General features: G+C 38.1%; 1 long non-coding RNA gene across 1 annotated transcript; it reads left to right on the top strand.

Moving 5' to 3' along the window:
• Positions 1–3,715: 3,715 nt before the first annotated feature.
• On the top strand, positions 3,716–7,081 carry LOC115254446 (uncharacterized). Its single transcript, XR_003891858.2, has 4 exons — positions 3,716–4,271; positions 4,338–4,445; positions 4,510–5,659; positions 7,013–7,081. It is a non-coding gene; the product is annotated as an uncharacterized LOC115254446 (long non-coding RNA).
• The last annotated feature ends 9,032 nt before the right edge of the window (positions 7,082–16,113 follow it).

Here is a 16,113-nt window from a genome sequence, read left to right as displayed (position 1 = left end):
GAAGTTAACCATCTACAAAACGTTGATTAGACCGGTCGTCCTCTATGGGCACGAAACATGGACCCTACGTGCAGAGGACCAACGCGCCCTTGGAGTTTTCGAACGGAAGGTGTTGCGTACCATCTACGGCGGAGTGCAGATGGAAGACGGGACTTGGAGAAGGCGAATGAACCACGAGCTGCATCAGCTGCTGGGAGAACCAACCATCGTCCATACCGCGAAAATCGGGAGGCTACGGTGGGCGGGTCACGTCATCAGGATGTCGGATAGCAACCCGACTAAAATGGTTCTCGAGAGTCATCCGACCGGTACAAGAAGACGTGGAGCGCAGCGAGCTAGGTGGGTCGACCAAGTGGAGGACGATCTGCGGACCCTACGCAGAGTGCGGAACTGGAGACAAACAGCCATGGACCGAGTGGAATGGAGGCGGCTACTATGTACAGCAGAGGCCACCCCGGCCTTAGCCTGACCGGTAAGGTAAGTATATGTCAGTAGTCTTTGTGTACAAAAAAAAAATCACAGCCACCTTGATGTACAGCATCGATATTACTAGATATTACTTGAACTAATATAATATTAATCGATATTAATGCCAATATTAATGAGTGTCCCACCCATATAAGCAGTTCCCGCATAGAGAAATACAATCTGCCATACATTCCAAACAGTAAACATGTTTTAAATAGTATGGTGGATGTATCACAGATTGTTGTTCTTAGGTTAAACAATATGAAACTAAAAGCCAGACACCATAAATAACAGATTAGATAACCTATACCAAGCATTAACAATATACCATAGTGTGCATACATTGTCAAATGATATGCAAATGTGAGCTCGTATTAAACGGTGGCAATATGAAATCACATTATATCATACGGTTGGTTCTTATGCTTGCGCAGCACACTCACACCAGCACATTTCACTATACATTACTTTTGTTAAACAGTATGGCAAAGAGTTGCACGTGTTTGTAATTGTGATCGACTTTATTGAACATGCATCGTGGTTGTTTCTTTATTTCTCGTCAAATGTTTCACAAAGGTCTGTTATCCTAAAATCGCAAACTTAATGAAAATTGTATACGAGTACTATTTTTTCTCTTTTCAATTGTATTTATTAATTGTATTATTAATTGTTTATATATATATATATATATATATATATATATATATATATATATATATATATATATATATATATATATATATATATATATATATATATATATTAGGTTGTCCCAAAATTGCACATGGTCAAAAAGCTTGGGGGCTCACCCTGCAAATGATAGCTCAGGGTGTTAGAAACAAACTTTTGTATGACGGCAACTTTCAGAAATGACGTTTAGAGGTCGCCCCGGCGAGATTTTTGAAAAATGGCCATTTTTCATAATAAATTTCATACAAATATTTTTTACCGTACAAAAATTGGTAAAACCCACTATTTTTATATTTTTTACAGCTTGATATGGATCCAAACTACTTGGGAAAAATAATTAACGACATGTTTTGCAGGTAACTTTTTGATACTGATTTTTTGTATTTACTAAAATTTGTCATTTTTTGATATACTGTGCATTTTTCCCATCATAAAAAGTATCTGAACCTTATGCTAATTTAAAACAATTTCCATAAAAAGATCGGAAATTTTATGAGGCAAAACTTTGCCGAAGACAGCATGGCGTTTTTTCTATCCGTTTCAGAGTTATTCGCAATTTGCTATTTGGTGAAATTTGAATTTTTTGATATTTTTCTAAAAATGTCACATAAGAACTTCCCAAAAACACATACAAAGTAAAAAATCACGTATGCTCAACAAGTTTTTGTCCTGATTGTGTTATGGAATTGTGACATCATTGATTGATTTTGATTTTTTGTTATTCAATCCCTCCATATAGAAATTAACTAGCAAAGATTTTAAAAAGGTACTGGCAAGCTTCGTACTACCTATTGATTTTTTAAAGATATTCTCCACAAAATGTTAAATATATTTTTGCGTTTATCTTACTTTCCTGTCGATATTCTCAATTATTTTTCTACACAAAGACGTATGAGTCCTGGACCAGTGAAACAGCCCAGAAAACAGTGGCAAAGTGAATATAGGCGAATACGTTACTCCAAATTCAAATCGCGATTACGAACATCTTACGTAAGAATACCAATATGTATACCAATTCAAGACATTCTAAAAAAACAGAGCATTTTTTGACATTTACTGATTTGAACTATCTTATCAACACCGAAAATAAGATACACCGAGGCAAATTGAAACGGGTGGGATGAGATGAACCAGTGAGTTTTACGTAATGTTTTCCAAGGTTAGAACAATTTGATTACCATAACACATACACGGCATACAATAAGACAAGGTAGGCTATTAATGGTAAACAACAGTTTTGGACATAAACAAATGACGTCATTTTTATCATCCTATATGGTGATCAAAATGATAGGGACTACAAGAACGTTTTATTCATGTCTTTGAACGATTCAAACAACATCATTGAACAATAACATCAGCATGTTTTGCGGAATGTATCACCTTCTAAATGGTATAGAAAATGTGCCGTGCGTTTGATTGTGTATTATGCTCGTATGAACCATTGTCACTACATAACCGTTCAAAATGCCATGGCCTACTGAGGCATCTCAAAATGGTTCCTGATGATAAAGTTTCTCGTTAGTAGGTACCTTTCTGTATCAAAGAAAATGGATTTGTCAACGGAAACGAAAATTCAATAAATGATGCCACCATAATTCCTAAACACAATCAAAACAAAAACTGGTTGAGCATACGTGATTTTTTACTTTGTATGTGTTTTTGGGCAGTTCTTATGTGACATTTTTCAAAAAATACCTAAAAATTCAAATTTTACCAAAAAGTTAATCGTGATTAACTCTAAAAGGGATGGAAAAAACGCAATGCTGTCTTCGGCAAAGTTTTTCCTCATAAAATTTCCGATCTTTTTATGGAAATTGTTTTAAATTAGCATTAAGTTCAGATACGTTTTATGATGGGTAAAAGGCACAGTATATCAAAAAATGACAAATTTTAGTAAATTCAAAAATTCAGTATCAAAAAGTTACCTGCAAAACATGTCGTTAATTATTTTTCCCAAGTAGTTTGGATTCATATCAAGCTGCAAAAAATATAAAAATAGTGGGTATTGCCAATTTTTGTACGGTAAAAAATATTTGTATGAAATTTATTATGAAAAATGGCCATTTTTCAAAAATCTCGCCGGGGCGACCTCTAAACGTCATTTCTGAAAGTTGCCGTCATACAAAAGTTTGTTTCTAACACCCTTAGCTATCATTTGCAGGGTGAGCCCCCAAGCTTTTTGACCATGTGCAATTTTTGGGACAACCTAATATATATATATATATATATATTATCTCTTTCCAATTGTATATTTTTATTTGTTTTTGCAAAATAACTTTAACACTTGTAATTGCAAAGCCAAATATTTTTACAATATTTTTTTCTATCCCTAAGCTCTATAATAGTTTAATTCAGTTGATTGCAGCTTAACTTTGAATGAAAATTTTTAAAAAAATAAGATTTTGATTACATTAAGCGTAATATAAGTTAGGACCTTCTCAAATGTTAAGCGAGATTCGAATAACAACAGTGAAAACAACAGGGGGCCAGCAAAAGGGAACGTTCAAAAATTACGTCCAACTTTTGGGGGGGGGGGGGGCGGTCTAGAAAAGTGTGACAGTACGTGTATTGGGTATAAGGAAATAGCGTGACAGAGGGGGGAGGGGGGGTCTAGAAATCCCGAAAAACGATGGACGTAATTTTTGAATCTTCCCAAAGGCAAAATCCCCGTAGCTCACAACAAAAACACGTTCAAAATTGTTTGTGCTGAAAACTGATGCGTTACACAATTTCTTACTGATTTATTTGCTATCTTCGCGTTGTCGTGTAATTTCGAACGATTGCACGCCAAAATTTTCGTAACCTTTTGCTAGTTTTACACGTTTTACTTAAGTAATAACTTATGATAATGACTAATTCGCAGATGTCGTGCACTTCCCAGATCTGTCAGAGTGCCCAAAAGTGTCAATTTCCCAAACATGTCAAATTCATGTGGGCTACGGCACATCTATTCGTGGTTGACGTCCGCGCTACCCCGCTGGTGAAAATAAATAACCACTCCATCGTCGCGGAAAAACGTAAATCCGAGAAACAAATTTCACTAGTCCACTAATAAAATAACGATGCAGCTTCCACCCAGAAGGAACCTCGGAAAGAACAGGATCTTATTGGTGAGTTGAACTTTTTGTGGATAAGATAATAAACTTTAATCAAAATACCCTTTGTGTCATTTCCAGTCGCAGAAAATCGTCGGAAGATCGGTGCCGAATAGGCCGAGGCAAACTGACCTGATTCGAATCAGATCCGACAACATCAGTGATTACTTAGAACAGCGTTATAAGGAGGTAAGGGTTTTCTCCAAATATTTCATTATTTGTTCAAATTTTGATGTTTTCATCCTATTTGTAGGAATTGCTCACAGGCCGGATAACCCGCTCGGATTTGGTCAACCGATTGTAGCATCTAGGCTACTCTCACTGCAACGACGGTGCCAGCAAAGAAGGAAGAGCCATCAGAGGATAGTTCAGACGACCACGAGGAAGAATCCAGGTCAGCACCAGCGAAATCTGCAGCTGTATCGAAGAAGCTCCACCAGTGAAAACTTGGTGAATCTCCAAGTGTCCTGCTCTAATTAACTGTTGCTGTCGCGGCTGCCAGCAACCAGCTTCAGCCAAGAAGAAAGGCAAGTGGAGAGGAAATAAGTAAAACCACCGGCAAAATGAAGACATTCTTCAAAGAAAAATCTAGAATCGTCCAACTTGGATTCTTCGGATTCCGACGCGAAACTCGAAGAGGAAAATGCCGGCAAGAGGAAAATATGGCAAGGACTGATAAGTGTCGGTTCAACAACTATGCCGGTGTTCAGACGTGCGGTCAATGAACGTATGGTTTTTTAAGGTTTTAAGAACTCACCGGCTCGCGTACAAAATGCTCTTGGAAACGCCAAACTCCAACGCCGAACAACTTGGAGATGCCGATGGTGCAAGTGAAGTTGGATAAACTACTAAATAACTAATAAAACGACTAATTAGATGAGCATCCAAATTTAATTGATAGTTTGTTTTTTATTAAGAGAATGATAGTTTCGTTTCAGTATAACCACTATAACCTTAACATTGTGACGGTTATGCTGCCTTTTTGGATTTTTTTTTACTTAGAAACGGAACCATCATTCCCTTTGATTTAATTAATTTATTATTTCTTTTTAAGTGGTTCAAATACATTGGAACAATATGACATACGGTTGAAATACCCTGAAAAACCATTAATCAACAATAACACATACATCGTTCGTTTTTATTGCAAGTTTAATGTTAAACTGTGCATGAACTGATTGGTTTACAGTGAAAGGGATGAAAAAATGGATAGTATACTGACCTTCTGACAAACTGTTTACGAAAAATTTTGTTCGAGAAAATCGGCGTTTTTTTATGGTAACATAACTTAACCGCCTATTCCCCATATTGTAATTTGCGCGAGAACCGTCTGTGAAACTGTTGAAAACGTTCATGGTACGGTTGAGTTATTGTTACTCTGGATGTTATACGATACTGTTGAGGTACCAAAGACTAAATCAAGACCTCGAACTCCCATACATTACTTGAAAATTTCATGGCTCACGAAGTACTAGCGCGCAAATATATAATACCTTCAAACAATAAAACCTTGCGCCTCGCTGCAAGTTGAAATTCTAGTACTCCGTTTTTTGTTGCTAAGAGTAACAAACACATTATTTATGCAAGTATAAACAAGAAAAAAATTGTCGTTGAGAACTCAAACATGGTATGGTCTGAATTATCATAAATATCTCTTTCTATTTTAGGGCACCTTACAATTTCACAAGTAGTTGTCCAAAACTGATAATTTGGGGGCCATATTCTATGCAGAAATGCCCAAGATGATCTTCCCAGCTAATGATGCTTCAAGTTTGAATGCGAACCAGTTTCAACTTTTTTCGGGCTGGCCTTTGCTGCCAGTAGAACTTATGGGCACGCAAAATTTGACAGACAATCCCCAATCGGTCGGAATCAACAGTCTTGTCCAGTTGCTGACCTGGTGCAATTAGTATTAAGAGACTGGAACCGGGTCGAGCAGACATCGATGTCTTTCCAATAATATTTTGATGTGCTTTCTCCGCTTTCTCGCTAGCCAAACTAGAGCCTGACCAGACCAAGGGTACGGCAGGGTGAGGAGTACGCCATAATTCCGTTGAAAAGAAAATGTCCGGAACCCGGCCGGAGCTTGGGTCTCTATCTGCTATCGAGCATCAAGTTTGGAAAATATGTATCAGTTTGATTCAAATCATAGTCTGAGCAATAATGTGGAGCACAGGAAAAATAAAATATTTGACCAATCATTGCCGTGTTCTAAGTAAATGGGGCTCTATCAAATTATTTGAGAGTCAATAAAAAGGGTCAAATATATTTTCTATTTTTTTCTATAATTTATTAGGAGTTCTGAATCGAATCTTCAACATGACGGATTTTATAAGCAATTCTTGAAGATATCCACTTTCAGCATGTACAGGTGCTTAGGAGATTAACTTTAGGCGGATGCATCTGGTTCACGTTCGGGTTCAATGGGTGTTTTGTTCGCTTCCGTTAGTAGAAAAAAAAGTCTACTGTAGAATAGTTGAGCTGACAGATAATGAGCAGATTGATGAAAAATCACCTTTAAAGTTCACTGGCTTTTCAAACTAATGCCGGACTATAAAAGACTGCATTTTGATTGACAAGTTCACATTTATTTATTGTCATGAGCTACTACTTCGTTGTAGGCTACTGCGTCACAAAGTTAGTTAGAAAGCAGGTCGACAGCCAAATGTCAAATTTGGGTACCGGGGACCAAATGTAGTACTAGAGTTGGTACCCAGTCTGAGCCCGAGTGCTACGACTTAATTTGGACTTTGGAGGTACTGTAGTAAATAGTTGCTAACAGTATGGTGAACAGTACTAGTATTGTTCATGGTTATGCGGGTTGTAATGCCAACAATTCTTATAACGACTCAAACATTTTTTTTAACGAAGAAGGAAACGTAACACTCTGATAATTTCCATCGTACATCGATTTAACGGTTTATTTGAAAATTTGAGAGTTGACCAACTGCCAATTCGCGGCGCTCGCATAGTTTTTGTTTGAGTTTGACGTTTGCTCACTACTGCCACCTAGTTGATGATTGGCCAAATTCAGTCCTTTTAGAATTAAGCGAACCTATTTCCGAGACTAAAATTTAAATCGAAAAATGTTCGAAGTGTTACGTCTGTTTGTCTGTGGTGACATTGTTTTCCTTGCGGCATTCAAAAACCCAACACTGTTCCTTTTTTTTAAACAAGCTTTTTTTTAGAATTTAGGCAATTGGTACAATTATTGGAATTATAACTGCTTTCATTTTCAACATAGACTTTTCCTTCTTTGCTGCATAGGCTGTTCTTTCGAATTGCACTTTTCAGGAAATTATCGGCATCACAACTGCTAACTTTTTCAACATAGATTTTCCCTTCTTTTCTACATAGGCTGTTCTTTCGAGTTACAATGTTTAGGCTAGTCACAATCGGCACCACAAGCACAGGTGTTCAGAAATTTGAAAAAAAAATAATAATAAATATAACAGCAATTTAACACCGTTGGTTGTAATAATGCCCATAATTTCCTGAAAAGTGCAATAGGGTCCTAAAATTAAAGACGAAATCTCGCTTATATTGAATAATACGATCAAGCATGGTATTCTAATCGAAATTGTACTTTACTCAAACTTGAAAAACAAAGGAATAATGAGAAAATTCGAAATAAGTAAAATGGTAAATAGTTCTACTTTGACATTTGAGGTCTACCTTGTGTGACTGAGCTCGACATTTTTCGCACTGGGATTTCAAAAATGTTCACTCTGGAAAAAATCTATACTAAATAGTATAAATCCCACGCTAAATCACTATTCGCCTGGTTGACCCCAAGCTTAGTTTATATACAAGCTATACTCCCTAAGTATAACTTCGATATACACATATTCTAGTATAACTTCGATTTATCGAAGCTAGTATAGACGAAATTTAGTTTAATTTGACTAGAATTAGCTTTGTTTTGATTTTTTTCTTTAGAAAAATAAAAAAGTTAAACAATAGACATTTAAATTTATAAAGAAGATAATTTATTCAGGAGGTAATACAAAGCAATAGTCTTTGTTGCTCGAAGCCTTTTCCGTCAACAAAATGATGCCGTTTTCAATGGAACTGGCTGAGCAATGTTTCGATACGGTATTCGGTATTTTCCAGCTCATTGCCGCCGCCGTTAGCCACTGGATGCTGCTGGAAGCGATCTCCCAAGATATTGCAATCGGTGTGTTCACATTCCGCAGGTTCGTTAGCCTCCGTACCTGGTGTTGTGCTCGGTGTTGTGAGCCAGTTCCGGCAGTACGGGAACCATGGTGAAGTACAGGAACGTTCTTGCGGGAAATTGCATCGCGATTCTGGTGACATTCAGGGGTTCCCCGTGCATACTTTAGATTCCGGATGAGGTGCGGCGCTGTGAGCGGGATCTGCAAGTGGTTCCATATGTGTTGCGTTCAATTCCGTGATAGCCATAATGGTCTGCAAGAAAAATCCAATCTATTTGTAACTTAAGTCAGTCGCATTCAACACCAAGTCTAACACTTACCATTTTTCAACTAAATCCACGAAAAACCTCGCGAAAAACGAAAGCCAAATAGGTAAGCTAGTTGATTTCCGGTTCTGGAGTCGACGCAATGATTCTCGCAACTTGGCAATTTTGGAATTCCTTCTGCTGTTGAAAACCGTTGAAACCGACCGTTGAAAACTATTTTAGATTTTTTGAATACTTTGCGAAAAATAGCTTCATGTTATTTTACTAAAGTATAACTTTTTAATATCCTCTAGTATACTTGTTAAGCTGAAGAAAGTATAAATGACGGGAAAACAAAAAAGGTATCAAATAAAATCTAACAAAGTTTTATTCTGTTTTTGAGTGATTCCTATCTGACATACACGGTGAAAAAAAATTACTCAAAGTATGTGTTATAAGCTAGGGACGAGACAAAAGGCTAAAAAAATAAAAATTATATATTTTCAACTACGGTTAATAAAAACGTCAAAAATTGAGTAAATATGTACTCTTGAACCATATATTGTGGTTCAAAACAAGAAACTCGATAGGACTTTAGGAGCCTATTCGAAAGAACAGCCTATGTAGAAAAGAAGGGAGAATTTATGTTGAAAATGTAAGCAGTTATAATTTAAAATTTTTTACTAATTGCCTTAATTTTAAGAAGAATATTGTTTAAAAAGAAGGAACATTGTTGGGTTTTTGAATGCCAAAAGGAAAACAATGATACTTTTTCCCTTCTGTTGGCATTCAAACTGCTTATATGTTCACTTTTTCTATTCCATTCCATAGTATTGGAATAATGATGAAAGCCCTTCTCATACCGCATGAATGAAGAGCCTTTGAAGCGAATAATTAGGAACAGCCATTGGGATGGATCCCTCCAACCGTTTGCAAAGAAAAACGTGGTCAGTTGAGTCTTAAGTATCTTGTACACTGAACAACATCAGAAGAATATGCGTTTTCTCTGTAAATTTTGCACATCACTTTTAAAACGTTGTTCATCGTAAAACAAGTGCTGCACAATTTTCACAAATCTGTCAAAAACAAAACATTTTATAGCAACTCAACTAACAGTTTGTGAACTTTCAAGATAGGTTTAAAGATCAACATGCAACTGTGTACAATGGTAATTCAAACGTTTACTATTGTAGAATATTTTTATGGATATGTATGTATGTATACATTTTTACCTTATGCCGTTTTTCTTTTTTAACCTGGGTTGGAACTGGATTGGCGGAAAATGTGTAAACAAACAACGTCAAACAAACTTTAGTACAAGCGATACCGAAGTCGGGTTGGGGTTGAAACTGTGAACTGATCCAGTTCCAACCCAGGTTGGAACTGGATAATAAAGAAAAACGGCATTAATTTGTTTCATATACCGTACAAGAAATAGATATTTGCTCGTAATAGCACTATAATGTTAAAATCCTTGCTTTTAATACTTATGACACACATGTGATACAAGAATCACTGTACAATTGCGCTTGAAATGAGTTGGAATTTTCTTGACACTGCGTACCGTTGTACAGGAATAATACTCGTATCACATGTCTGTCCGGGGTATAACATATCATTATGATCAACATTTTACTGTTTGTGTATCGAATTAAACTTTTTAGCAGAGTATATTAAGCTTTTCTGGGGAATGATACATTCTGGGGAATGGATTTCTGGGGAATGGTGCATTCTGGGGAATGGATTTCTGGGGAACGGATTTCTGGGAAATGGTACATTCTGGGAAATGGTTTTCTGGGGAATGGAATTCTGGGGATTGGTATTCTGGGGAATGGTTTTCTGGGGAATGTTATAGAATCATAGGAGCACTATGGAGCACTAGTATTTGAATGAGCATATTCACGAAAAAAATGTCATTTTCATCAAAATTATGTTTATTTAAATAAAATAAAGTTTTGCGGTATTGCAAAACGGTTGGTTTTAGAATGTTATGACAAACAATCAAAAAATTACAAATTTTGAAAATTTGTAATATTTTTTTTTACAAAAATGAGTAACTTTCTACCACAGACAAACAGACGTAACACTCTGATAATTCTCATCGTACACCGATTTAACGGTCTTTTTCAAAATTTGATAGTTGGCCAACTGCCAAACCGTGGCGCTCGCATAGTTTTTGTTCGAGTTTGACGTTTGCTCACTACCGCCACCTAGTTGGTGGTCGGCCAAACTTAGTCCTTTTAGCATTGGGCGAATATGTTTCCGTGACTATGATTTGAATCGAAAAATGTTCGAAGTGTTACGTCTGTTTGTCTGTGTTTCTACTCTCTTTTGCTTTTCACTTATTTTTCAAACAGAGTAACTTTCTACTCACTTTTTCAAGTTTTTGGGCATTACTGATTCACTTATGTATTTTCGATGCAGGCTGGTGTATTGAAAAGTGAATTTGTGTATTTTTTGTGAATTTTTGTGCATTTTTGGTAATAGTGTATTATTTTGCACTTTTGTGAATAAACTTGTATTGATGTGTATTTTTGGTTTTTATGCGTATTTTTCGAATAATTTGCATTTTTTGGATTTTTTGTATTTGCAATCCTGTTGCGATTAAATGCAAGAATCAGTGTTTGTAAACAAGAAGAAATTGCATTTGCAAGTGCGTTGTTGATACGAGGGTTGTTTTTGTCGGTATATGGAAATCATTGAGATTACCACTCCAAAACCTTTTTCTAGTCGAGTTTTGCAGTTCGTCATGAAAGTTTCCCAAAAGCCTGCCTTGAAATGTATGGGATCCGCAACTGTCAAGAAAATCAAGCTGAACCATACCGACGAATATGTTGTACTGTTCTTTGACTCGCTGGACTACCTAACATTGTCTACTCGACCCAAATCATTGCCTTCTTGGATCATCCGACATGGATCAATACACCGTGCTAGTGCGAAGGGCTTGGCCAGCTGGATACTACTCTTTGGACCAACAAGCCGATGAAGGCTTTCAATATATACGGAGTGCTCCCTGGAAATCGTTTTCGCATTCCGAAGACTGTATGTCATCAACAGAGGGAAAAATCGCCACCAGGTGAACGTTCACGATCTGGCCGTAGGGATGCAGCATTGACGAGTCCCAGCTCCTGCTTCTGGTGCAAGCAAGCATTCCAGTTTCCCGATGAACAAGTTCAGGTCTGTCTGCCAAACCGGAAGCCCGGATCTAAGACCATCTGCGGACTGAAATCGATGCAATTATTCTACGGTACAAGTTGACTGTAATGTATCCAACTCTTGCTCAAAAATTTATATCACACATCATTAGTAAATTACTGCGTGTTTCTTTTATGGTTCAATACATCATCTTATAAATAAAGCAAGTTTAAAAATAAATTACAGAAATTACTTCGAAAAACTTAATCAAGGCAACAATTTCAAAAAAAGTTCCTTCACTGATTTCAAATGCCTGCTACGGGTTGTTTTTCACTTGTGTTTTCACCTGGAAACCATGAAATCTATAAGAAGGAGGTGACGTCTTTCAAGGCCCAATGGTAGTAAACTAATTCGAATTTTGAGTTCGGATTCCGGAATGTAGGTCCATGTCCGGGTTTGGATGCTACCTACGCTACCTACAATCAAAATAGCGTTCAGCTGTGGTTGAACGTATCATTGCAGGCCTTGCTGCAGGCTCTTAATGTAATTTAATTATAACTAAGAAAAATTCCTCTAGCATTTCCTCCTGCTTTCCAAAACATATGTTAGTCACTGTGAATAAATTAAATTCGTGACAACGAATTCCGGACCAGCTGTCCACGGATTGAACTTTAATGGGAGTAATTCCGTAGACTAACTTCACAGGGGGCCAGCAAAAGGCAGAATCCCCGTAGCTCACAACAAAAACACGTTCAAAATGGTTTGTGCTGAAAATTGATGCATTACACAATCTCTTACTGATTTATTTGCTATCTCCGCGTTGTCGTGTAATTTCGAACGATTGCACGCCAAAATTTTGGTAACCTTTTGCTAGTTTTACACGTTTTGACGTAGGACTACGTCTCTGTTTTCTATACCCGGTGTCATTTCAAAATTTATGAAACCAAGAGCGTTACGTTTGAGTGAAAGATTTTAAACGCTCACAGTATCTTTCCCACTGAATGAAATGATAAAAAAATCCCGTTATCCGAGAGATGAAACTCCCACGTTCAATTTGTAATATTCGGTGAACCTAAAAATCATTGATAAATAGTTGAAAAGTTGTTTTAAAGTTAGACATTGAAATCGCTGAAATCTATAAATATGGGTAGCGGACTAATTTTCTCGTTCAGTCTACCAACGCTCTCTGATTGGTGCGCATCGTGGGGGCAACTACCTACGATGCAGGAAGGAATGCGATCATGCGAGAGCTGTTCGTCAGTTCCATTTCGACCACCGTCGAGGTGACACCTCGAGCTGAGCAGCGGTACATCGACTCAGCGACGACACTCGGCTATCGTACTGATAGCACCGGGAATCTCATTCACGGCAGCAAGCGGCGGGCCAGTTTTCGATGGCGTCTAGCGTTGAGCGCGGAGAAAACCAACACGAATTGCGTGGCATTGTAAATTCATCAAAATCGTCCATTATTCAAACGGTCCTTTTCAGGACCATCGAAAATGATTTCTCAAGAGTTAATTGGATAAATTTCCACCCTCGATCGAGTAAGGTGTAGTGCAAAGCAAGGACAGAGCATCGTTTATCACCAAGAGTGAAGCCGGTCATTAATCGCATCCACGGCAGCAAGCGGGGGCCAGTTTTCGACGGCGTTCAGCATTTAGTGCGGAGAAAACAAACACGCATAGTGACATAGTGAATTCATTTAATTTTCTTCCTAGAATTATTCATTATCCAAACGGTCCTTTTAAGGACCATCGAAAATGATTTTTCGAGAGCTGTGAATCGGATAATTTCATTCCAACGAACGGGAAAAGTGTAGTATAACCGAAAAGTGAATTATTGAATGCTTGGTGACTCAGTCAGCAACAATTATGACGCCTAATTGTTCCACCCGGACTTTGGCAACGCATTATCATATCCGGACCATTTTGCGTGAAAAATGTTTCAATTCTAACATTTTCCAAATTAAAATGATCTAAATCATCTAATATTTTGGTTACATTATCCGTTCAATGGAAATTTTCTCATTTCTCGGTTGAGTAATCGTTTGATGCGTCTGGAGCATGAGGGGCGGGTCATGCAAACGAAATTAACTGAAAAGCCAGCCGAATGGGAGGAGCTTCATATGCTAATCTAGGGGTATAAAAGCTGTGTCCTCTGTTTTCTGTCTTCATTTACGTTGGATCGGCCAAGGAGGTAGGATGTCATCTCCAGCAAGCAGCCGCACATCGACTGCGATGACTCTCGGTTGATAGCACCAGGAATCTAATCCACGGCAGCAAGCGGCGGGCGAGTTTTCGGCGGCGCCTAGTATTGAGCGCGGAGAAATCCAACACGCATTGCGTGGCATGATGAATTCATCAAATTCGTCCATTATTCAAACGGTCCTTTTCAGGACCATCGAAAGTGATTCGTCAAGAGTTAATTGAAGAAATTTCCACCCTCGATCGAGAAAGGTGTACTTCGTTGCCAGCAAGAGTGAAGCCGGTGTTTAATCTCATCCACGGCAGCAAGCGGCGAGGCAGTTTCAGGTGGCGTCCATCATTCAGCACTGAGAAAACCAACACACCTTGCGTGGCATGGTGAATTCATGCCACTTCTTCCCTAAAATCGTCAATTAATCAAACGGTCTTTTACAGAAACACCAAAAATTATTCCTCAAGAGTTGTGAATCAGATAATTTCATTCCATCGAACGAGAAAAGTGTGGTTCAACCATCCAATATTTTGGTTACTTCAGCCGTACTATGAAAATTTTCTCATTTCTTGGTTGATTCGTTTGAAGCGTCTGTAGCATGCAAACGGAATAAACTGCAAAGCCAGCCAAATAGGAGGTGCTTCATCTGCTAATCTAGGGGTATAAAAGCATTGTTCTCTGTTTTCTTTCGTCATTTTCGTTGGATCAGTCAAGGAGATTGGAGGTGGATGTCACCTCCAGCAAGGCAGCAGCACAACAACTCAGCGACTACTCTCGGCTATCGTGCTGATGATAGCACTTGGAATCGCATCCATGGCAGCGGCGCGGTGGGCCAATTTTCGACGGCGTCCAGCATCCTCCGCACTCCGCAGAGAAAACCAACACGCATTGCGTGGCATGGTGAATGAATCAAAATCGTCCATTATGCAAACCGGTCCTTTTCAGGACCATCGAAAATGATTCTTCAAGAGTTAATTGGATAATTTCCAACATCAATCGAGATGTAGTGCAACCAAGAAGCAAAAGACAGAGCATCATTGCCAGCAATAGTGAAACTGGTCATTATTCTAATCCACGGCAGCAAGCGCCGGTCCAGTTTTCGGTGGCGTTTATCATTCAGCACGGAGAAAACCAACACGCATTGCGTGGCATGGTAAATTCATGCCATTTCGTTCCTAAACTCGTCAAATGTTCAGGTGGTCATGTTCAGGACCACCGTTAATTATTCCTTAAGAGTTTGTGAATCAGCTAATTTCATTCCATCGAACGAGAAAAGTGTAGTGCAACTGAAAAGTGAAAGATTGAATACTTGGTGGCCCAGCAATAATGATGAAGCCGGTCACTAATGGCCTAATGGTTCCACCCGGAATTTAACAGCGCATTATTCTATCCGGACTATTTTGCGTGAAACATTGTTTAATTAAAATTAGTTTGAACATTTTTCGAATTAAACTGATCGAAATTATCCAATATTTTGGTTACTCTATCCGTTCAATGAAAATTTGCTCATTTCTCGGTTGATTAGTTACTTGATGCGTCTGGAGCATTCGGGGCGGGTCATGCAAACGAAATAACCTGGAAAGCCAGCCAAATGGGAGGAGCCTAATCTGCTAATCAAGGGGAATAAAAGCAGTGACCTCTGTTTTCTTCCGTCATTTTCGTTGGATCAGTCAAAGGGAGTGAATGTCACCTCTGCAGCTGCGCAAAAATCCTGCGACGACTCTCGGCTATTTAGCTGATAGAACCAGGAATCTCATCCACGGCAGTAAGCGATGGCAGTTTTCGACGGCTTCCAGCATTCAGTGCGGATAATTTTCAATTGTCTTGCCGAAATCTTCTATTATTTAAAAGGTCCTTTTCAGGACCATCGAAAATGATTCCTCCAGAATTATGAATCGGATAATTAAAAGCGACAGACTGAAAACTTATCAACAGTATAGCCGGCCTCTAATTGTTCTAGTATCTTATTCGGACAAATTGTGCCTGAAACATTGTTTCGTTCTAATATTTATCGAATTAAAATGATCTTAACTTTTCAATACTTCGGTTAGTTCATCCGTTCGATTAGAAATTGTCTCAAAGAACGGTTGATTAGTCGTTCAAAGC

The sequence above is a fragment of the Aedes albopictus genome, chromosome 3, assembly GCF_035046485.1.
Source record: "Aedes albopictus strain Foshan chromosome 3, AalbF5, whole genome shotgun sequence".
NCBI lineage: Eukaryota > Metazoa > Arthropoda > Insecta > Diptera > Culicidae > Aedes > Aedes albopictus.
Note: the sequence above shows the minus strand (reverse complement) of the source record. Positions and strands in the feature narration are given on the sequence as shown.